Raw genomic sequence first — 24231 nt, 5'->3', positions numbered from 1 at the left:
TTCATGGATGAGGGAAGCAGGTAGACATGCAGTTCCTGCTGCCCTTTGGGGGCCACAGTAGAAGGGAAATACATAGGGGAGAATAGTCTCTAGGCCAGATCCCCAAAAGATCCACATTTTGTTGATTTGTTTGCTTGTTTACTGATGTTTCTTTCTTTTACGCCATAGTTATGCCCTGATCCATACTGCCATTGAATCGCCCACCCTTTGTAACAGAAAAACAATACAGCGAAATCTAGGTCTTTTGCTTCCATTTCTATATTTCTCCTATTAAGCTTCCTGAAGTCAGGGATTGCTTCCTTCTTTGCCTTTCTATTCCCTAAACCCAGCATAACTGCTGGCACACAGTAGATGCTTAATAAATACTTGTTGTTCAATTGTTTGACAGATGCATGGATGGATAGATGCCACAACTATCCCTGCTGTGCACTCTGCAAAGCCTCTGCAAAGTCGAACTGCAAAAAATGTAAGCTAGAAAGTGTTTTGTAAATGGTAAAGCTTGTTAAAAACCATGACCCACTTTGCAACTGTAGAGGGCTTTGTAGCTCCTCGCCTACTGTGGTAGGATGGATTGTGACTCTTTGGTAGCATATACACAGCTTTACTGTAGCTTGGGAAACCCCAGAGGGTTGAGGCCTTGTACTTGTTCTCTGCCCAGGGGGAAACATTCAGCAAAACTCTAGCTCAGTGGGACTTTCCTGGGCTAGGGGCTAAGAGTGCTTTGGGTAGCCTGTAATGTGGGCTAGCAATTCTCTGTAGAAAGCTACCCAAATTACTCTCTAAGCTACCACATCTTGCCTCAGGCAGGTGGTGAAGAGATAGTTTCCACCCCCTGGGCCTTCCCTTCCCCCAACTCAAAGCCCATCTGATTCATGGGTAGAAGAGAGGTCAGAAATGATCGTCTAACCCTCATTACAGAGAAGAGGAAATCCAGGTTCAGAGAGGTTCAGTAACTTATTGGAGGTCACACAGGGAAGCAGCAGCAGGATCTGAACCCAGAATCCTGAACCCTAAATCTGACATGAGCTGGAAGGCATTTTAGAGACTGTCTCATTCAACCTTTCTCTCTCAGTGCAAGACTCCCTTCTGCCACATCTCTAGAAGGTCATTCAGCTTTTACTCACACACCTGCAGTGTTGGAGGTAGCGTGGGAGAGTTCCCTACCTCATCAGGCACGGAAGACCTCTCTAATCATTATAATGTATTTCCTTCTATTGCCCTGAAATCTACCTCTCTGTGCCTCCCATGGCAGTTCTGCCCTCCAGGTCCAGGTAGAACAAGACTAATGCCTCTTCACAGTGATAGTCTTTCAAATACTTGAATCTTAAAGCTAGAACTAAGGTGGGAACATCTGGGGCTTTGTCCCAGGGTACTGACAGCACTTCCAGTCTCTCAGGAACATAGAAACAACAGAGGCTAACATCTCCTTTGCAAGAATAATTGGTTAAAACAGGAAACCAGCAGCACTGTTATGGTAAGCATCCTAGAGAGGTAGAGATTCCCTAGAGGTGAGGTTCTGAAAAGACTCCTCTTTGCTGATGATGTCAAGCCCTGGAATATTACAGAGACTCCTCAGTGAGTCCTGTGGCCACTCAGAAGAGTTCAACTCACTATCCACACAGGAAATATTGAGTGGATGACAAATGCCTTTCACACAGACTGTTTTGGTTTGTCCTTCCTTCTCAAAGAGGACCATGGCATCAGGGAGGTGATGTCATGACATGCAAGTGAATTGAATTTAAGTGAGGGAGGGCTGTGTAAGGTCACCAGTTTCACTCTCTCTTCTGGAGCCATCTAATTCCAGTGGCCCGACATGGATCAAGATGTCTGGAACATTGCACAGGCTATGTGCAGGTGAAGGCTTCTCCATCACTCCATGTAGCTCAGGTGGAGACACAGATAACATGCAGTGTCAGAAACTGGACAGGAAAAGGAGAGTAGGTTGAATTGCCTCTGGGAAATTCGACAATGTTTTCAATGAAGCCCAGCTGCCTGCACATGTGCAAGTACACACACATACACACACAGAGTGCATCACCATCAACAACAATACCTTTTTAATATTAGTATTCTAATGAATGGCAGTGTGGTATAATGGAGAGAGAGCTATCCTTAGAGAGAGGAAGACCTGGCTGCAGTTTCCATCCCTGACAAATACTGACTGTGTGACTCTAGTAAATGACCTTACATACCAGATTCCTCATCTGCAAAATGGATGTAATAATATTGTGTAGCATGCTGGATTTAGAGGCAGGAACATTGAGGTTCAATGCCTGGCTCTGACCTCTATTGGACATTTGACCAGGGAGAAGTAATAACTTCTTAGAGCCTCAGGAAATGCTTCAAAACATGACTTTGCAGAGCAGGTCCCTACTGTGTACTGCTAAAGGAAGTTTCCCCAGTGGGAGTTCCCCATGCTAATGAAATCATAGGTCAGAGCCAACCTTCTTAGGATACTACATACCTATGAATTGTGTAAGGTCTAAATGATAGAACTATTATCAAGCAAATTAATTCATGTTTATATGAATATTTATGGCTTTAACATGCTTTATTCATATTAGTTCATTTTACCAAAATTACTGGTAACCCAGTGGCTGATGAAACGACTGATGGTGGGCTAAAGTAGGGCATGGCTGACAACATTTGGTATGTGGTGTGAGGTCTTAGTCTAAACCTAGTTTCTGCCAGGCTGCTGTCCAGCTTTCCTAGTATTTTTTGTCAAATAGAGAAACTTTTCCTTAGTAACTAGAGTCTTTGAGTTTATAAAAAATATATGTTATGGTTTGCTTTTATATATTGTGTACCTAGTCTCTTCTATTAATTGACCACCCTTTTTTTTAACCAATATGAATTGGTTTAATGATAACTGTTTCATAGGAAGCTTGAGATCTGGTCCTTCCTTTCCACTCTTTTTTTCATTATTACCCTTGAGGTTCCTGATATGGCTTTACAACCAATGGTGACTTTCACATAATAAATGACATAAGAAACATCATTGGATATGGATATGAACTGAAAAAGAGAGGATGATGATGATGATGATGATGGTGATGATTTTGAAACTAAAATTTATATGGTGTTTTAAGGTTTGCAAAGCACTTTACATATATTATCTTATTTTGTACTTATAACCACCACAGGAGGTAGGTGCTATTATAATATTCATTTTGTAAAAGAGGAAACTGAGGCAGACAGTGGTTAAGTGATTTGCCTAGGGACACACAGTTGTAAGTGTCTGAGACTGGATTTGAATTCTGATCTTCTTTGCTTCCAGACCCACTGTTCTATCCACTACGTCAGACCCCTAGGGATAGCAGATGGACAGCACCCTGAAGACCATGGCTTCTTTAAAGACTCAGGGGACAGCCTCCAGAACATGGTGAGTTGGGTGGTGGGAGGGGCTGAATGGAGGATTTATAGGACAGATGGCCCAGAAGTATAGGTACTAGAAGGCATGGGGAACCTGGCATTTGCACCAGTCAAACAAGGACCCATCAAAGGGACTCTGGGGCTGACTTAGAAGAGGTGACTCATGAGGACAGCATCTCAGAGACGATGCCATGTGAATCAGAGCAAGGGCCTGTGCTGGTGGTATTTTTCTCTCTGATGCATTAAACATGACATTATGTATGTATCAAAAATGCTTATTATGTGCAGCAATTTTTTAGGATAAAAATAGGCTAAATTTCCTCTATTTTGCTCCAAAATGTCTCCAGACTCCCTTTGCACCCTCAGAATCTTCTGAGCAGCATCTGGGGCTCTCTCAGGGAATTTCAAAAGTGTTCTGTGACCAGGTTATTCTGGGATATGCTGACCTATAGAATAAAATCTAAGCTTCTGATTTTGGCCTTAAAGGCCCTCAGCAATCTGGTTCCAAACTACCTTTATGACTTTATCTCCCACTACTCTTATGCACTTGTCCAACTGGATTCTCAGTATTCCAATCCAGCGTGACCAACACTTTCCCACCTCTATGCTTTTGTTTCAGCTGTTTTCTCCACCTGGAGTGATCTCACATCTAAGTTTTCCAATCAAAAACTTGTCCATCCTTCAAGAAACACCTCAGACACCCACTCCTACAGTTAATCTTCCTATAGTCTGTCTCATTCTTCCCCAAGCTGGAAATTATCTTTCCCTCCTCCATATTCATTTTGAGAGGCAATGTGGTGCCATAGGTAGAGCCTTGATTAAACTTGAAGTCAGGAAGATCTGAGTTCACATCCCACCCCAGACACTTATTTGTTATGTGACCCTGAGCCAGTCACTTCATCTGTCTCTGCCTCAGTTTCCTCATCTGTAAAATGAAGAGATTGAGCTCAATGGATTCTGAAGTTCCTTCTAGCTGAAACTCTACTATCCTCTGGCTTTCCTTATGTCACTCTGCAAATTCTTTAATCATTCTTTGAGTACTCTGAGTTATCCTTGTCTCCTCATTAAAACTTTCAGTTCCATTTAGGCAGTGATTGCATCTCTCCTTTCTCTTGTATCTGACACATCCATACTCGTTGAATTAATCAATTAATTGAGTGAATCAATTAATCCATCAATGTAAGCCATTTCTCCTTGAGCACTTTAGTCTGTGCCTATTATGAGTCTCAAATTTGCATTAAATGACACAGGATAGGGACCCAGACAGCAAGAGAATTCTGGAGTCAGTGGCCAGCAGGTCTCTGGAGGCAGTACTATGGGTGATATGCTGTATGCTTGGAGCTGTCCTTAGTGCTGACCACTAGTTGGTGACTATTCCTTTGGGAGCTGGGCCAGACTCTTTGGGTCCCTTCTAAGTTCCTTGAGGGTAGAGGTTATTTGGCCATCTCCTTCTTTTTCTTGGGAATGGATGTATCCCTAGCACAGTGCCTGGCACACAGCAGACACTGTTAATAATAATATTAATATTATTAATAATAATATTATATTATAATATATAATATATTAATAATGATAATAATAAATGCTTGTTGGCTGATCACCCTAGTGCCTAGCACAGTGCCTTGTACCTAGTAAGTACCTAATGAATACTTATTGGGATTGGATTGGGTTGTGTGTGATCTACCAAAGAGGGGGTTGGATTAAGTGATACTCAGATACTTCCAAGTCTAACTTTATGAATCTATGATCCTTTGTCCTCTCTGGGTCTTGATTTTCCCATCTAGAATCATAATGTCATATATTCGGGGCCAGAAGGGAGGCTAGAGGTCATCTCTAGTTCAAACTTTCCATTGTGGAGATTGAGTGCCAGAGAGGGGGAGGGATTTACCTGAGGTTACAAGGTAGAAAGGGGAAGTGTCAGGATTTGAACATAGACCTCTAGCTAAAAGCCATTGGCCTCACCACTGTACTATCTATAAATGAGGATGTTAGTGTGATTTCTAAGTTTTTTCCAAGTTTACATCTTGGAATCAAAGTGTCAGACAATGACCTCTCTAAAGGCCATTCCTACCAAATCCCTTATGATCTCATTCCCTTTTCTAATTTGACTCTATATCTCTCCAGAGACACATAACATTTAGCAAAGGGAGAGGCCCTTCAGAGGGTCCATTCTCTCCCAGATGCCTTGGCCAAATGGGCCCAGCCTGACCCTCCCAGATACTCACCCCCACGCTGGGAGCCCATTAGGCTCCAACCTTGAATTCAAAATTCCAGGAGGACTCCAGCTCTCAATCTTTGAATCATAATTGCACCAATCTTTAATAATTCATCTCAGCCCACATGCCCTACACAGGGATCGAGAGGCAGGTGAGAATGACTGTAAGGGAAGCCAAGAGAGAGAGAATAGTCTTGTGTGATTTAAAGGTCAGCCCCAAACACTCCCGTTCACAGCAATTTGCAAAATAAAGACTACTTCACTCTCACGCCCAAGAAGCGCAGGCCCCAAAAGAGATGAGTTATTTTTTCAATTTAAATATCATTGTACTCTCTGGTAGTCACCTCCCCAACTCCACTCCCCAGGCTTCACACTGAGTGCTTTTAAACAAGGAATCTTTGCTAAAGCTCGAACAACACCTCTCTCCCCCATCCAAGGCTGAGGGACTGGGGCAAGGAAGGGCCTCAGCTTCCCCTTTGGTAACCTGAGTCTAACAATTCCTGTCTTTATTTCCTCATAGGTCTATAGTGACCCTCACATGAGGCAAAGAAGATTCATAAAGTGCTCTGGAAACCTGAACCTGTGACATAAATGCCAGAACAATTCTTTTGCATAGAGACATGTTGTTTTCAGAATGAACTAAGCTCCTTGAAGGAAGACCATTTCAATTTTATCTTTGTGTCTCCGGTGCCCAGAAAGGTGCCTGGCCTTCAGAAGACATTTAATAAATGGTGTGGATGGATTTGTAGCCTCAGCACCTTGCATTTCTTAGGAGCTTAATAATTGATTATCTCCCCCAATTTACTGAGAGATCCTTGAGGGCCAGGCCTGTTTTTCTTGTCCTTGTATCTATTTTTCTTGTATGCATTTTAAAAGCCACCCCATCCAACAGGTGGGAGCCTTCTGTGATGTGGTGGGAAGATGATTGAACTGGTAAGTCCGGTACTAGCTTAGACCTTCCAGCTGACTCTCTGTGTGACCCCAAGTGAATCATGTGGCCTCTGCAAGGCCTTGTTTTCTACAAAATGAAGGGTCTGGAATGCAGGATCTTTAAAGTCCCTCCCTGCTCTAACTCTATATGTAATTCAGTTTTCTGAGAGCCTAGTTTACTTTAAACTTTCAACTTCAAACACTTTCAAGGTTTATTATCCCTCTAAAACCAATTTCTCATTCTTAATAATAATCCATTTTCTGTATGATTCTGTCTGTTATTAACCTTAGAGGGAAAAGGGAAAATCTTGTTCATGGATAAAGAATGGATGGTGGACGATTAAAGCTTGTTTGATCTCCTCTTGAGTGACTTAGGGCTCTCAAAGCCATCAAGGGGTCTGCTTTAGACTCACTGGAACTTTCCAAATTCATGCCCTGGACAGAATCAAGAGCTCAAGAAGCAAGGGAATGGGGTCTGGCAGGTGGAGTGGGCGAAACAGCCAAGGACTAGCTTCCACAAAGCAATTCATGTGAACCACCAGTTGGGGAGTTTGGACTCTCTTAAGAATGGGAAGATCATATTTGAACAAGCCCATCACTACCCATCATCATCATCATCTTTAGACTCTTCTATGATCTCTCCTCATTGGACTACTCACCCTGACCTGTCTTATGTGACTTTCTCCCACTTCTATATCCCTCTCTCTGTGACCATATAATCTAAGGTCCCTCCAAGTTCTAACATTCTAGGTTCTACAAAGCACTATGCTGATGCATCATTGGGACACAGTAACAATAGCTAGGCTTCATTTAGGACTTTGGTTTTATGTATATTATTTTACTTGATCTTAACAACTACCCAGTGAGGGAAGTATTGTTATTATCATTATCTTTATCATTTTATAGATGAAGAAACTGAGACTGAGATGTTAAGTTAAATAAGACAAAGCATGTCATGTCCTGGGGTCTGATCTCCTGAATGGTGAATCTCTGATTGGGATTCCCATTCATGAGAGGACATAGCCATGATCACCACCCTCGCAATTCAATTCACTCTCTGACCTGTCTTCCTGGACATCCTCCTCCCAGCCCTGATTTGCAAGTCTCCTTTATTAGAAAGTAAGCTTCTTAAGAGTAGATGCCATCTTGTTTTCTTGTATTTCTAACCCTAATGCTTAGCACAGTGCCTGGCACATAGTATTTGATAAATGTTCTTTCTTCCTTCCTTTCTATCTTTCTTCCTTCCTTTCTTTCCTTCTTTGCACCTGAATATCAGTCTCCCTTCATCTATGTACCTCTTGATCCATTCATCCATCCACCCATCTCTCTCCATCTCTATCTACCTTTCTTTAGATATGAACTGGAAGGCTCTAAATTTAGAGGCCAATTAGAAACCAATACTCTCACTATAAAGATGAAAAAACTGAGGCACAGAAACGGTAAGTGGTTTACTCAGGATCACATAGCTAGTAATTTCCTGAAGCAAGATTGCAACTCTTGTCTTTATGATTCCAAATCCAGGACTCTATCCATTCTTCCAGCTAACATCCAGATAAAGACAGCCCTGGGTTCCTGAAAGCTATGTCCATGCTAGTGTGCAAGTTCTAGGAGGTTTCTATCATGCTAGAAAGACTTGGAGTACAGTGTAGTCAACAAACTAAGTCTGCTTTTGTAAGACCAGCTTAGCTAAGCTGGAAGAAACCCAGGCCCGAGAAGTCGCTTGTCACCATTTGGTCATGACAACCAGAGAAACAAAGAAAAAGACAAAATTGTCCTCAAAATATGATAGAGAAGGTAATGGCTTGTAGACTACATGAAAGTTTTGTCCTCATACATCATGGACACTTTCTTTGGGAGAAACATCAAAAGATGCAGGTCATGCAAGCACAAATAGCATCTTTCTGGCTCTCTCTGGCTCTTTCTGTCTCTGTCCCTATGTCTCTGTCTTTGTCTCTCTCACACACACACGTGTATACATGCACACATATATATGTGAATTTCATTATATTTTAGGGATAGAGCTTTGAAATGGGATTTTATGAGTTTAAGGAATGCCCCATGAGGAAATCCCCTCTATCACTCAGTTCAGGACCTCCCCTACAATTTATGAGAGAGTTGCTCAGAACTCTGAGAAGTTCATAACTTGCTCAAGTCAAAAAACCAGAATGTATCAGTGATGGGATTTGAATACAGGTCTTCCTGGCTTTGAGTCTGAATCTCAATTCACTGTGCCACAGTGAATTCTACAATTCTATGATTCTATAATCATATTTTAACAGACAAGAAATGACTTGTTACTCATGTGGAAGTCATTAATGAACGGGCTGTCTGTGTACAGTCAGACCACTGCCTTGTCAGAGAAGAGGGAGATCAAAATAAGAACAAAGTTATAAGGAAGAAAAAGAGATGGCGTGTGATGAAAGTAATTCCAACTTGACCTAACTAAATGAGTTATTGATGATGGAAAATGGGACATGGATGGAAGAAGGGACATAAACACAGATTATAGTAACTTCATACAGAAATTCAACTGTTGTAAATCACTTACCATAACGAAGATGCCAAAAGAGGCCACAATGCCTTAGTCAGCAAATATTTTACTTATTTCCAAAGTGGAAAGTTCTGGCAGTTAAAGGTCACATGAGACAATCCATTTATTTGTAAAATGTGGAGAAATGCAGCCAAAAACCCTGCATCAATTCAAAAAGCAGAGAGGAGCAGGTGAGTTTGCAGAAAGCATGGAGAGAGAGCCAAAAGAGTCAGGTCATTCTAAAGGCATTTAAGTATTCAGCTGGAAAACAAAAAAAGAGAAAATGAAAAGGAATTTCAGGGTTCTTGGACAAACGTTTCAGTATTAAGAAAAGTGGATGCACCATACCCAAAAAAAATTACAGAGACAGATGTGCTGTGAAGGAAGGGAGAACTGCTAACTAGACAGAAAGAAGAGAGGAAAGCAACTGCCTGAAACCAAGGAGAAGGTCTGAGCTGGCGGTAACATGATGGGGAGGGCATTGAGGAGCTATTAATGAGGTAATTGAAGGAGTGATAACCATCCTTCATGAGCAATGAAGAGGTCACTAGTTAGTGGGAGCAGGCTATGATATATGGCAAGGAAGGAAATAAGAACAAGAACCAGGGTAGAGAAATGGATAAACAGGGAAGACAGTGGGCTAGTCACATAGTGAGAGTGATAGATAATCCCTGTGTGTTTCTCATATCACTGTGATATCAAGAGAAATCAAAATGGCCCTGGAACTTTGCATGGACTTCCTATGGTAAATGAAGGATTAGACATGGGTAGAAGTTGCACAGGGTGGGTGGGCACTGGGTGGGGCATGTCTCTGCATTGGCCCATTGACAACAGAGACGCATATGAGATTTTGAGTCAAGTCTTCCAGCTATCCCACTATGTTCTAAGGCCCCTTCTAGCAAGCCTTGATTCCTCTTAAGGAAGTGAGACATTATTAAGATAAGGGATGTTTACTAAAATCTTTTTCTTCCTGGCAGCCATGGCTCTCCCTAGAAATTTGACTTACCAAGTCAATTCTCCTTCTGCATAGCATAGCAAATACCTCAAGCTCCTCTTAAAGAGAAACTCCCCAGGGTCTGGAGAAATGGCAACCATTGGGGAGTCAGAATAGCCTTCAAAAGGGACAACTTTAAACATACATACATATATATGTGTGTGTGTGTGTATGTGTGTCTATGTATATGTACATATATAATGTACACACATATATAATATATAGGTTTTTTCTGATTATATGTAAAACAATTTTTAACATTATTTTTTAAAAATTGGGGTTCTAAATTCTCTCTTTCCTGTTCTCCCTTCCCTTCTCCCTCCTTAGCAATTTTGTTTAGAATATATATGAGCAAAAGGGACATCTTCTAAAAACTCTGAGTTACACACAGCCCTGGCTGGGGTGTCAGTGGATAGTGGGTGGGGATGGGAACTCAAGTGAGAAGCACTGATGGAGGATCAGACTGGGAACCCTCCCCATATCCAAATCTAAGAGTTGGAAGAAGCCTCCAAGACCATCCTGTTCCATTGATGCCTGAACAAGAAGGCTCTAGGCAACCTTTCGGGAATTCGTCCATTCATCACACCAAGAGGAGGGAATATTGCTACAAAGAGTAAGCAAGAGAAAACTGGATGCATTCCCCCACCCATCAAATGAGATAAAATGTACATGGAAGCATTTGGCAAACCTTAAAACACAGAAAACACAGACGTGTCATTGATGGTTTACTACTGCTGCTGCTATTAACTGGATCCATGTCCAGGTAACATGTACTTGAAATGACCCTGATGAGGTCACAACATGCCCTCCTGTGAACAACTTAAGGATCAAGTGGAGGATAAAAAAGTCTTAGCTGGTACTCACAACAGCACTCATGTCTATGCATAAACTTCAAAGATGTTCCTTAAATAACCATCCCTATTAAAGGAAATCTCTTGTCCCATTTCCACTCTGGCATAAGGAACCCAGCTACTCTCCATGGCAAAGGTCATCCTATGGAACAGGAAAATCATGGCTCACAGTCATGGAGTGTGGGCCAAGTGTGCATACTTGGAAGGAAGCATTACTACTGGGAAGAAAAGGAAGGGTTCATGGCAGTGTTTGCCCCAACAGTTGACTCAGCCCAGGTTCTATCAGTCAATGCTATCAGTATTGGAAGCCAGAGGTAAAGGTTTAACAGTGAATTAATGAATGGAAAAGCAGTAATGAAGCACTTGCTGTGTGTCAGGCAGTGTACTAAACACTGGTAACGCAACAATATGCTTACATTCTAATAGGAGAAAACAACATGGTGAAGAAGAGTTAGAAGAAAAAGATGGGACAAGGGACAACCATGAAGAGATATGAGATAGGGCGAGAGCTCACTTCTTAGAGCCCAGGTTTCCAGAAACAAGAGTCCATTTCCAGTAGAAGGACCAAGACAAGGAGAAGGCAGGCAACATGGCTGGGATCAACAGGTAAAAATGAGTGGAGTTCCTTTTAGGTCCAGAAGGTTGGGAGCAGGAGTTGGCCTGCTTCGAGGAGTTTTGAGCTTAACCAATGTCTGTTGACATACTTGGTTAACTCAGACTCTGGGTCCAAAGATAGGTGATTGAGGAGTAGATGTGGAGAGGAAGGCCAGGCCAACTCTCTGTTGGCAGCTGCCCACACTGGCACCTCCTGAGTGTGATGGCCTCCTTTGGGGTTGGATGGTGAGTGCCTTCCACCAGAGTGGTTTCCTTGCTCATCCAGGGAAGATACAAAGAGATGGTCACCCACCCCCTCTCCTCCTACACAAGAAGGCAGTGGGTTTGGTTGTACTCAGCTCTTAAGTAACTCACCTTCCATTTTGATCCATTGCTGGATCGTGGAGGGTCTTGTTTAATGATGAACCTACAGTCAATCTGACTTCCTCAAAGAAGTAGCCAGAACAGCTTGGAACACGCTGACCTCCCTATCTGAGTTCATTGTCTCTCCTATTACTGACCAGGTATCTGCAGTCAGAAGACTTTTTTATTTTAACAATATCTTAAATGCATATGCAATTTAATTGAATTTCCGTCTCTGGCATCTTCCCCCAAGACATGTAAAATTCTGGGTACAATGAGAACACTCTTCTTAGTGAAGGCTCTCATTCCCAGACCTTCTGGGATTATAGGTCAGGCAGCTTGCTTGTTAGAAAAAATAGGAAAGGACTTGGAAATCCAACCCAGTACTTTTGTGTTACAGAGAAGAAAACTGGGTTCAGAGAGGGGGAAGGGACCTGCATCAGGTGCCCAGGAAGAGAGGGAATTTCCATGGAAATACACTGGAAAATAGAGCCAGACTCATAGTCTTATCTCACTGTACTTATCCTTTGGAGGCAATATTTAGGATCTTGTTCAGAGTAGCTAATAATGTTAGATGAAAATCCCTCCTAGTTCTGATATTTCTAAGGCACTCCCTACCAGTTCCACCATCCCTTGCTCAAAAGCCCTTCCCAGCCCTGACATCCCCTGTTCTAAACTCCCTCCCAGCCCTGACATCCCCTGCTGTAAGCTCCCTCCCAGCCCTGCTATCCCCTATTCTCAGGCCCCTCGTGCCTCTGATGTGCCTTGTTTTGACACCCCTCTCAGTAGCTAGCCCTAGCAGCCATTCTCAGTCCTCGGAGAGCAAGATAAATGCCTGTGCTATTGCCAGGGACTGAGTTCATTATTTTCTCGGAGAAAGGTGCTCTCTTCCTTGCCTTCCCCTCCCCTGCTGCTGCCCTGAACTCTGGAGTCCTGATTGGCCTCACAACGCCCCCCCCCCAAACCCTTTCCCCAGAGACAGCATCATTTTTAATTCTCTCCATCAACATGCAGATGTGAGCCGTTGATTTGATTAATGCAAATTTTCCTCATTTCTCTTGTCAAAAGAGAATAAGGAGCTGGAGAATAATTATAATCAGGCCTGGAAAAAGTCTGACGGCATTAGCGAAAGGCATTAGCCTTCGCTGCTGTCAGGGAATTCAAGGAAAAAGACAGTGAATTTGTGTGGATTTGCCTTTTGAACACTTCATTTTTCAACACAAACATTTTTCAACAAATGGTAGGTGAGAATCTAGCTTGCAGAGAAATGGTTTTCATCCATAGGGCTCTGTCCTTCCCCCAAAATCAGAATCTTGAATACAATCATTGGGTACAATTGCCTTTAAAGCTCAGATGCTGAAGCAGTCTTGTGCTCGTCGTGTTCTCTGTCCCCAGAGGTTCATGGAATCCTCCCAAAGTCTTTGAGAGGGGGCAGGACAACTAGGAGATCAATCCAATGGGCAAAGTAATTATTCCTAGGATTGTCAGCCAGAGAAAGGAACTGGGAGCGTTCAGCTTAGAGAAGAGAAGATTAAAGGAGGACATGACAGGGTGAGGAAACTGAGGCAAATAAAACGTGTCAAAAACAAAGTTAACATATACTTTACAAAAAAACATTTAAAAAGACAGCAAAAAAAGTAATTTGAAAATTGATGTGACTTGCCCAAGATCATATAGCTAATACGTGTCTGAGTTGGAATTTGAGTTCATGAACATGAATCTCTCCGATTCTGAGCCCAGGTGCTCTAGCCACTGAACTACCTAGCTGCCCCCTTGTACTTTATAAAATTATAATTTCAAATCCATGCAGCCATTTCCTGGAATCCATTATCTGTCCTAACTGGGACCTAGATGGACTGTAGCTCCATGCACAGCTTAAGGCTTGGATGGTAGAAGTGACCGAGCTAAGTAAAAGAAGAATTTATCACATGCCTGGCTTAACCACGTGTAGACCAGATGGGGGGGAAATGTTCTGTATTCCCTCAGAAGTGCTGGTTTCAGCTACAAAATGATTGAAATAAAGGGTATTCCCCCCACACATACGCACATGCTTCATGATCCCTGAGAGAAAAAAATAAAAGGGAAAAATCCAATAGGTATATAGAAAAGTGGCTATCACCAGCTACACCTGCTGTTTAGGGAGCAAGAACCATTTATAGAAAACAGTTTCCCTCTGAGAAAAAATTTACTAAAAAGCAGGCTTTAGGATCATCTCTGGAATTAGACATTCCAAGGAAGTATGGGCTCCAAAATTTAGGTCACAAAAGAAGGATTTTGATATTTCAGTCAAAAAAAAAAAGTTTAATGTGATCTTAGACTGAATGAGGCAAAATGTCCCAGACTACAGAGGTGATTGCTATCAGTCAGCAAGCATTTGTTAAATGTCTAGGGCAGGGGTGGGAAACCTGTGGCATCTAGGTTCTTAAGTGCAACCCTTTAGAGGGTGTTTGGATTCAGTCAAAGGACCACACTTGAGGAACTAGAGAGCCACATGTGGCTTCAAGGCTGCAGGTTCCCCATCCCTGGAACTCTAGGGTGTGCAGAGCTATGGGCAAAACTGAAAAGGGAGCAATTCCCCCCCAAAGGTGATTACATAGAGCAGAACTTGCCTCTCCATTCAAACTCATTGAGGTCAAGTCGCTGGCGCATGGGATCCTCCCTCAGAAGCCTTTCTTCCCTGTGACCTAAGCAGACCAATAACAGTGACAGAATCTCCTAAGTGCCTGGAAGGTACCACCTCAATCAAAGCACATGCTCAGAAAGGTGGGGTACTCACTGGCCAGTGCCCTTGTCTATACCTGAGGTCTCTTGGCCCCAGTGGACACCCACTGAGAGAAGGAGCCAGGTTAATTATGGACCTTGTACAGAGATGGAGTCAGCGCTGAAGTCAATGCCTAAACCTTCCCCTTCTCCCAACATTGCCATTTCCAGGGATAACCAGGGAGTCTGAGCTGGCTTTTTTTTCTGAATGAAATAAAGGATGCTAATTAAATCAAACCGAGGAGAAAAAGATAAGATTATTGAGGGGAGAGAGACACACACAGAGATAGACAGAATCTGGATTCAAATTCCCTCTGTCACTAATTCAGGGTGGAATTGGGGGCAAGTAATTTCCTTTCTTGCCTCCAGAGTACGTTTCTAAAACAGAAATCACAACAGCCTGTCTGAAGTGGCAGAGCAGATGCTTAGGTTTGGATCCCGGCTTGAAGCTGACCCCAAAGGGCAGGCAGATCACTTCCTCTCCCCGAACCTCAGTTTCCTCATCTCCTGTATGAAGATGTTGTTCTTTGGGGTTCCTACCTCCAAGGACTTTGTGAGCAAAGCACTTTGCAGACCTCAGAGTACTTGGAGAAAGATAGTTTGCTGTTAAGTCATATGGCCCTGCTCCCTGAGTCCTGGGGATGGGGAGAGAAAATGAGATTGTGCATGAACTGAAAGGCGTGGTACAAAGGATAGACAAAACAGGTTCTGACCAAATAGCATCAGCAAGAAGAACCAAAACCAATTGTCTGGTTCTGCTATTTCTATTTCCTAATGGTAGAAACAAGAGCTCGGAGCTTCATCAGGGAAGAGACAGCCAAGCACCTGCCTGGGCTTGAGGTGGCAGAGTCAGGACAGGCCCTGGGCACTTCAGTTCCTAGCTGGGTTTTGATGTTTGCAGGTGGCTGTTTACCCCTCCAGATGCCTTTCAATTCAACATGACCAGAGTCTTTCTTGAGCACCTACTCGGTGCCAGCCACTGGGGCCAAACACAGAAGAAGGTCATAGGAGCACCAAGTTAGAAGGAACCTCAGAGGCTGTCTTCCAACCTCCCTCATTTTACTGATCAGGAAACTGAGGCCCAAAGGTCAAGTCCCTTGCCCAAGGTCACACAAGGACTCAGTATCACAGAGAAGATTTGAACTCAGGGCCACTGACTACAAAACCAAGGTTCTTTCCATGGCACTATGGGGTGGGATAATTTTGAAGCTGGCCAGGAGAGTGTTACTATATATAGATAAATATATGGCAATTTTGTGACACAGTGGTGTAGGTGGGCAGGAAAGAATTCTTTTAAAACTTTCCTTTATGAAGTGATGTTGGTGGGCATGGAAGGAACCTAAGGCTCCTCAGACCTGGAGGTGAGAAGGGAGTACATCCTCGCCATGGGGGATGGCCCATGCCCAACGTTGGAGGCAGGCCATGGCCACAGGGAGCAATGATCAGGCCAGTTTGGCTGGAATGGAGAGGCAGAGTCCTTGCTGGGTGGGGTGGCAGGAGGAGGGGGTGGAAAGGGCACTGGGTCCTGGACGTGGGGCATCCCACGTTGGGTGTGGGGCAGGAAGTAGGAAGGGAGCTGTTTGATTGTCTCTGCCCTAAGTATTAAGGGAAAGCAGAGAGCGAGTTGGTCACTGGGGTGTTCTGGGAAATTTAGAAAAAGCCTTGGGATTTGAGTTCCATGACCTCCCAGGACCCTTCCACCCCTAGACCTGGGTTCTCTGACCCAACTACCGATGTTCAGATGCTGTGTGGGCCCCGGACAAGACCCCTCCTGCTCGACCTCAGCTTCTTCCTCTGTTCATTTAAGGCATCGAAGTGGTTTATCTTGAGGCCCCATTTAAGCTTCAGTATTTGAACCTTTTCCCCGCCCCTACCATTTCAGGGGAATCTCCTGGGAGGCTGAGCTGGCCTCTGGATTAAATAAATGCAGTTAATTGAATCTAGGTGAGGAGAAGGAAGAAACATTCCTTTGATTAAACCATTATAGGATTAGGGTTAGGAGGGAGCGATGATGGGGGATGGAGAGAGGGGAGGGGAAGGGAAAGAGAAAGGGGGGAGGGGAGGGGAAAGGAAAAAGGGAGAGGGAGGGTGAGAGATAGGGTGCAGTGGAGAGGGGAAGGGGAGGGAGAGAGAGGAGAGATAGGGAGAGGGGGAGAAAACTTGTTGTTTGATTGAAAAAACGTGCGAGGAGCATTTTGTGAATTGTAAGGTTATTACAAGGGAATCATTATTTTCTCAGTTGTAAACGTTAGGCTCCTATGACCTGTACTCAGAGGTGAGAAAGCGCTTGGTGAGCCCGAGTGAAGGAAGTATAAGGGAGAGGTCAATTAAGGCTGTGAAGAAGGTCCTGGGCATCACCCCTTGGGCACTCAATGTGGTTGATGGGGATTTTCACAGACATCTGTTGGTCCAGGGTCCTGACTCCTCCTGCTTTGGGGTCCCACACAGCTTACCAGGATGCCCAGCTTGGAGGAGACAAGACTTGAGAGAGTGGGGGAAGGACATGCTAACTGTCTTCAAATATATGAAAACCCATCATGAGGAAAGAGGGTTATCTGAGCTCTGCTTGGTCCCAGGGGGCAGAACAAGAAAAACTCGGGGTGGGGCAGTAGGGAATGACAGGAGGCAAATTTGGCTTGCTATGTGGAAAAGCTTTCAGACAATCATTTACCAAAATTGGAATGGGCAGCCTGATAAGGTAGTGAGCTCCCTGTCATGGGAGGTCTTCAAGCCAAGGCTGCATAAGCTTTCATCTGGGATAGTGTAGGTGGTCCTCTGTCTAGGTAGGCACTGAACAAGGGCCCTCTGAAATCTTTTCCAGCTCTGGGTTCAGTGATTCTGTAAGGGAGCGGTGGGAGCCCTATCCCTTAGTTGTTTGGAATTTCCTGACCTTGCTGGTCCCAAAGGAAGGGGACCCAGGATAGAGATGGGCAGAGAGGCCTGTGAAAGTGATCCTCCGACACCCTTGTGTTAGTGAACTCAATAATGAGCATCCTGCCCCCCTGCTGGGTGATACTAGGTCAGCCTGGATTTCAGTGGTAAAATTCAGCTGCTTTAGTCAGGCCATTGAAACAGGATCCAATGAGCCCCAACCATGTCCAGAGCCAGGCCTCAGGAACCTATAGCCACAACCAAGCCTCTCCTGCCTCCCACTCTGAGGGGGAAAAATGGCGCAAAGGTGGTGCAAGCTTCCGTGTAAAAGGGAAGGGAAAGAGAAACCAGAGAGTCACTGACCCTCTATGCTGAGATTTTAATGACCTGACACCTTCCAAGTCTTCTAGGCTAGTTTCCTTTTTTCCCCACAGAAGGGAAACTGAGGTTGAGAGGAGGAAGGGGCTCATTCCAAAGGTCACATGGTAGGAGCCAGAAGATTTCAGAGGTGGAAGACACTTCACAAATGATCTAGTCCAACCCCTGACCCCAAGGTATAGATGAAGAAACTGAGGCACAGTTAAGGAATTTGTGCTCAGTTACAGAGATAGGGCATGATTGATCTCAGACTCAGGTCCTCCCTGTATGCTAAAGCTTCAGGCCCAGGCTCCCATGCAAAGTCAGAGATGGCCTAATGATGCTTGGATTCTGTCCATGACTAGGCAGCAGGGCAGGGTGCAGAAGGGGGGTGTTGTTGCTGTCTTCCTTTCCGCTCCCCTGGGTCCTCTCCCTAACTCGTTAAGGCTTGTAATTAGGCAAAGCTGTAACTCCCCTCCCACCAGCTCCCTTGAAGATCAAAGAAGGTTGTTTAGAATAAGTGAAGAAAGTCTGACTTTTTTTGCAACGGTAGACTTAGTATAGACCACACAGAACCTGTCCAGATGAACTGAGTCAGGCCCCCAAACGTATTGCTTTAAAATGCCTGCAAAGAGCCCATGGCTCTGTTCTTCTGGGATGGTCTTGACCCCTGAAACTGAGGTTTCTTTCTCTAAGAGATAAAAGGGTGAAGGGTGCTGGACTAAATAAGCTCTTTAATCCCTTCCCATTCTACAATTTTGTGTCCAAAGGTTGTTCTTAGGGCTTGCCCAGCTTTGACATTCGCTCATCCATCCATCCATCCATCCATCCATCCATCCATCCATCCATCCATCCATCCATCTGTCCATCCATCCATCCATTCAGAAAACATTTACTAAGTAACTTCTATGTGCTAGGGGCAGCTGAGTGACTGAGCATAGTATGTAGAGCTCCTAGCAGAGTCAGGAAGACTCATCTTCCTGACTTCAAATCTGGTCTGACATTTACTAGCTGTGTGACTCTGGGCAAGTCACTTCACTCTGTTTGCTTCAGTTTCCTCACCTGTAAAATGAGCTGGAGAAGGAAATGGCAAACCACTCTAGTATCTCTGCCAAGAAAACCCCAAATGGGGTCATGAAGAGTCAGACACAACTGAAAAAGAGTGAACAAGAATGCTCTAGGCTCTGTATTTGGCCCTGGAAATACAGAGACAAAAGTGAAATGGTCCTTGTCCTCCAAGTTCTTACAGCTGGGGGAGACAACAGGCAGCCTGAAAACTAGATGCAAAACCTACACAAAGTGGCTGCCAAGCTAATCAGGGAACGAGAGAGAAGGCACTCCAAGAGGCATCAGGCTAGCGTTCCAGAAGGAGGCAGTCCTTGGCTGGGGATTCGGAACCTGCCCGGGTTGGAGGACAGCCTGTGCCAAGGCAGGATGTGGAAGGTGGAACATCATGGACATTGAAGACTTCCTGGAACCCAGGTCTGCCTGGACAAGGGCTGTTGGGACCTATACTTCTCTTGCCTTGCCTGGCCTTTCCTCCCCATCCAGAGACATCCCTAGGACTGGGAGTGATTCTAAGCTGAAGCCCCATCCATTTCCATTAGGTAAAGAGCATGGTGGTGAGGTAATTAGATGCTGTGCTTGGCTTAAAAAAACCAAAATGGATTTTTTCCACTCCATAAATCTGGTCCCCAGGCCAGGGATGATTATCGAGATCCAGAACTAAGAAGAAAGTGGCTGGGTTTTAACCCACCTCTCCCAGATCCCTACAGCTGCAGGATTTCCTACCAGGGTGGGAGAATGTCAATGCAATTTGGACCAGAACATTCAAAGGAATCGTGTTGTCCCACCTGGAGCTGCTGCCCAAGCTTATTACGAAGGCCCGGAGCCATAGAAACCGCCTGTCAGGACGCCAGCGGCGCCGGCAACAGCAGCTTACCTCCCATTTCCATAGAGCTTAAGGCTAACACACTGTTTTGTAGACCTTGGGGAGAGAGGGCCGGGATTATTCTCATCCCTGTCTTTCAGAAGAGGAAAATGACATTCGGAGAGGAGAAGAGATTCGGCTGATCACACGCCTTTGAAATGTCTCAGTCAAGAAGCAAACTCCTATTTCCGGACTTTGGGTCCAGAGCTCCTCCATCGGATTCCTCAATCCAAGTGCTGGAATCACTAGAATCTCAGCATAGCTTTAGACTGGAGATGGAAGGAACCTCAGAAATAGTCTAACTTGGTCGCCTTGCTTTCAGGACATGTCTCTCAGGTATCTTCTGACTCTGAAATTCTGTGATGGAAAGCCACATGGTAACTTTTTAAGTTCAATCTTATTATATTTTCAGTTCAGAATTCTCTCCCTCATCCACTGAGAAGGCAAGAAAAACAAAGCCCACATAGAACAAATCCCCGCCTTAGCCGAAAGGAAAGGAAAAGGAAGGGCAGAGCAGAACCTTGAGTTTATTTGAAATGAACACTGATTAAGGAACATTTTCCCCCCATGTAAGTCATGTTGGGAAAGAATCAGAACAAAAAGGAAAAGCCATGAGAAAGGGGGAAAAAAGAGAAAACAGTCTGCTTCAATTTGCATTCAGACTCCACAGTTATTTCTCTCCATCATGAGTCTCTTGGAATTGTCTTAGATCATTGCATTGTTGAGAAGAGCTAAGTCTATCAAAGTTGGTCATCGTACAATGTTACTGTTACTGTGTACAGTGTTCTCCTGGTTCTGCTCACTTCACTCAGCATCAGTTCATGTACGTCTTTCCAAATTTTTATTTTTGAAATCCACCAGCTCATCATTTCTTATGGCACAGTAGTATTCAATTATATTTATACACCACAACTTGTTCAGTCATTCCCCATTTGATGGCATCCCCTCGATTTCCAATTCTTTGCCACCACAAGAAGAGCTGCTATAATATTTTTGTACATGTGGGTCCTTCTCCCTTTTTCATTATCTCTTTTGGATATAAACCTAGAAATGATATTGCTGGGTTAAAGGATATGCACAGTTTTATAGTCCTTGGGGGTATAATTTCAAATTGCTCTCCAGAATGGTTTGATCAGTTCACAGCTCCACCAACAATTGATTAAGGAACCTTAATCCTTTCCCTAACCCTAAATAAGAATTGGATTGGGTCTCAGAATGTTTAGGCAACAGCAGACCAGCCTTGGAAAAGTTCTGTCACTTACTACCTATGTGACCACAGGTAAGTCACTTAAGCATGCCCCCCCCACCCCCCTACCTTGAGTATCAGTTTTCTCATCTGTAAATGATGACAGGATAGCCTTTGAGCTTTAGACCCAGGATCCCACAATCGTTGGTTAGGATAACCACTCTCGATGATTTTGAGAATCTGTTTTCTGTAGGAGACATCAGCCTTGCTCTGCTTGGCCCCAGAGGTCAGAAGGAGGAGCAGAGAGGCAGATTTAGAACCCAGGTAAGGGCAGACTTCCTGACAATCAAAACTCTACCTAAGGAGGGATGAACTCCCCTCCAGAAGTGAAGGGTCCCCATCATTGGTGGCCCTCAAACAAAGCCTAGGTGACCAGTTTGGGGATATGCTATTGAGGGAGTATGTGGTTAGGTGGTCCCAAGGTCCCTTCTAGCCTCACGGTTTGCCTATTCTGCCTGAGAAGGCAGTTTGCTGTAGAGAAACAAATACTTGATGGGGCATCTGGGAAACTGGTCTCAGCAGGCTCTGCAATTGACTGCACAAACCATTGTGTGGCCTATTTCATGGAGATAAGTTTTAGTTTGCATCTAGCAGAGAGTGGGGAGCTGAGATGAAGTACTTAGAGCTGATTCATCTCCTAGCTCTTGAAATGAAGCCTCCCTCTGCCATGAAATCTCTCATTTTCCTCCCAGACCACTCCCTTTGGAGATGGAGGCAGCTCTCAAATCTCTGGAATTCAACCCTGAGAAAATGGGTGAGAGAGGCCGCTGAAGATCCAGTGAGATGAGAGTGGTAAACTGGGCCAAGCACACGGTAGGCAGTTAAGAAGTGCTCGTTCCTTCCCATTTCTGGAGTGGAGCAAAATGTGCCCAGCTAGTACCCATGGGTGCTCACAACATTCTGCAGGCTGTTGAGCACAGAAAACCACACCTATGTGCCCTGCCTTGAAGGGCTGATATGAGGGAGGAGTGAAAGGGGATCCTGTCATCTTCAAAGCCTTAGAAAAATGGTCAGTTTTAAATCATCTTTTTACTTTAAAGAGGCAGAGTGTGATCATAGACAGAAAATCAGTGAGACCACATCTGTTACATCTTAGTTGTGTGACCCCAGGTAAGTCACCTAACTTCCCAATGCCCTGGGAAACTCTCACAGACCATAAACTGAAGAGAAGGTGCCTCCCTATATTGGTGGAGAGACTTTCCTCTCCTGTGAGTTTCCTAAACTAATGAGATCCTAAGGTAAATCTCTATCCATATTACTTAAAAATTCCCCATTGACATCCTCCTCTAGACCCCATCATATTCTGGAGGTGACCCTGGGTTACTGAAGGGAGCACAACGTCTGGTAGGGCATATCAATCAATCAACACACATTTATGAAATGCTCCTAAATGTGCTCAGTATTGGGGGTGCAAAGATAAGATGCCATGCAGAAAAGCATTGAGGGCGACCATTATCTGAATATCTGCTAAGCTCTGGTCAGAGGGACTCAGCCTCAGACCTGTTTCTGACACCCCAACTCATTGCAGTTTGATTCAGGAGACATTTTTCATGCACCTTAGTATGTGCTGGGCACTCCAGAAGCTGGAGATACAAAGTCCCTATCCTCAAAGAGCTTCTAGTCCATGGGAGAGAATCAGCATTTACATAGTAAATTAGAGGTACATAATAGAATTAATGTCAAGTAATTGAAAGCAGGTACTAGGACCAAGGGCTAGAGCTGAGCCTGGGCAAAAGCGAAGAAAGAGTGAATGGCAGATATGGCAGATCACCAGAGCAAGGGAGTGGAGGCTGGAATACAAAACATGTGAAGAGGAAAAAGATGAAAATAAGTTTGAACAAGCCAGTTGGAGCCAAATCACAGACGTGCACAGGTCATGGGCTGGATGCAGACGCATTCTGTCTATGCTTCCAAGTCAAAATGGAAAAACCCAAAATGCCAGAAAACTTTGTGTTTGATTCCAGAGGCCATAATGAACCAGTGAGAATTCCTGAGCGCGTTGAGGTGTGGTCAAAACAGGATGCGTAAGAAATATGCATTTAGCAGCCTTTTCCCCAAGGTGTCCCCTGTGCTTGGCAATGAGGAAACTCCCCCTATCAGTGCAGATGGGGAAGTGTCTGGAATCTGCAAGCCTATGGCCCTGTGAGGTTAAGTGATTTGTCTACCTCACACAGCCAAGATATGTCAGAGGAGAGACTCATACCGGACTCTTCCTAACTGCAGGACTCTATCCGTTAGGCAACACTGCATCACCTGAGAAGTTTTGTATCAGTTGTAAGTATTAGTATTAGAGTCAGTGGTAGTTGTAGACACTGAGTAAAGGTTTGCTGAACTCAATCTCATCCAACCCTCTGATTTTAAAGTTGAGGAAACTGAGGCAAGAGATTAAATGAATTGTCTAAGGTAACTCAGAGTAAGATCTCAGAGATATTCATTACTTGACCAGGATCCCACAAGTGGGAGGTCAGGCTGATGTAAGCCTTTCTGTCTCCCCCAATGCAGGCTGCTGAATGTGTCCAGGCTCTGACAGACTTCCCAAATGCCAGATGCTAGAGAACAGAGAGAAAACAACTTCCAAAGGCCAATACCACATTAAGTGCCCTGGAAGGTCTGGGAAGCATTAGAGATTGAGGCCTGAAGTCCTGAGGGTAGCAGAGGGCATCGGTCTGGCAAGTTCCCCTTGCCTGAGGCTCCCTTGCTGGCCTTGTCTACTGGGGTTCTCATCCTCTCCTCAGACAGCCGATCTTTCCCAAGTCATGAAACTTCCTCCGTTAACCAGCCAGAGGAATGTTTGTGGGTTCTGTCACTTCCAAGTAGAGACCAGCAGTGAGGAAAGTGAGAACATTCTGGCATCTCCTGAGTGGCTGGTCATATTTGCAGCCTAAGAGCAGGCAAAGGCCTCTGTGGCTACTGAAGTCCAACCAGTTGCTGACTAAGGCACCCAGGACTGGAGGATGTATTGGAGGCAGGAAGGCCTGGGTGTGAATCCCTCAAAATTCTAAGATTCTGGGATGCTGGGGTTCTATTCTCCCTCTTCCCTCCAATGTCTACTCTTCTCCCAACTTTTCTGATTCTGTAGAATCCATCCTCCCAGTCACCCAGGCTTGAAGTCTTGGGGTCATCTTTGCCTCACCCAAACTCAATTGCCATGCCCTGTCCATACCACTCCTCTTATGTCTCCATTCCATTCCCATAGCTTCTGTTCAAATCTTTTTCTT

The sequence above is a fragment of the Notamacropus eugenii genome, chromosome 3 (assembly GCF_028372415.1).
Source record: "Notamacropus eugenii isolate mMacEug1 chromosome 3, mMacEug1.pri_v2, whole genome shotgun sequence".
In the NCBI taxonomy this organism is placed as follows: Eukaryota; Metazoa; Chordata; class Mammalia; order Diprotodontia; family Macropodidae; genus Notamacropus; species Notamacropus eugenii.
This window is presented reverse-complemented; position numbering follows the sequence as displayed.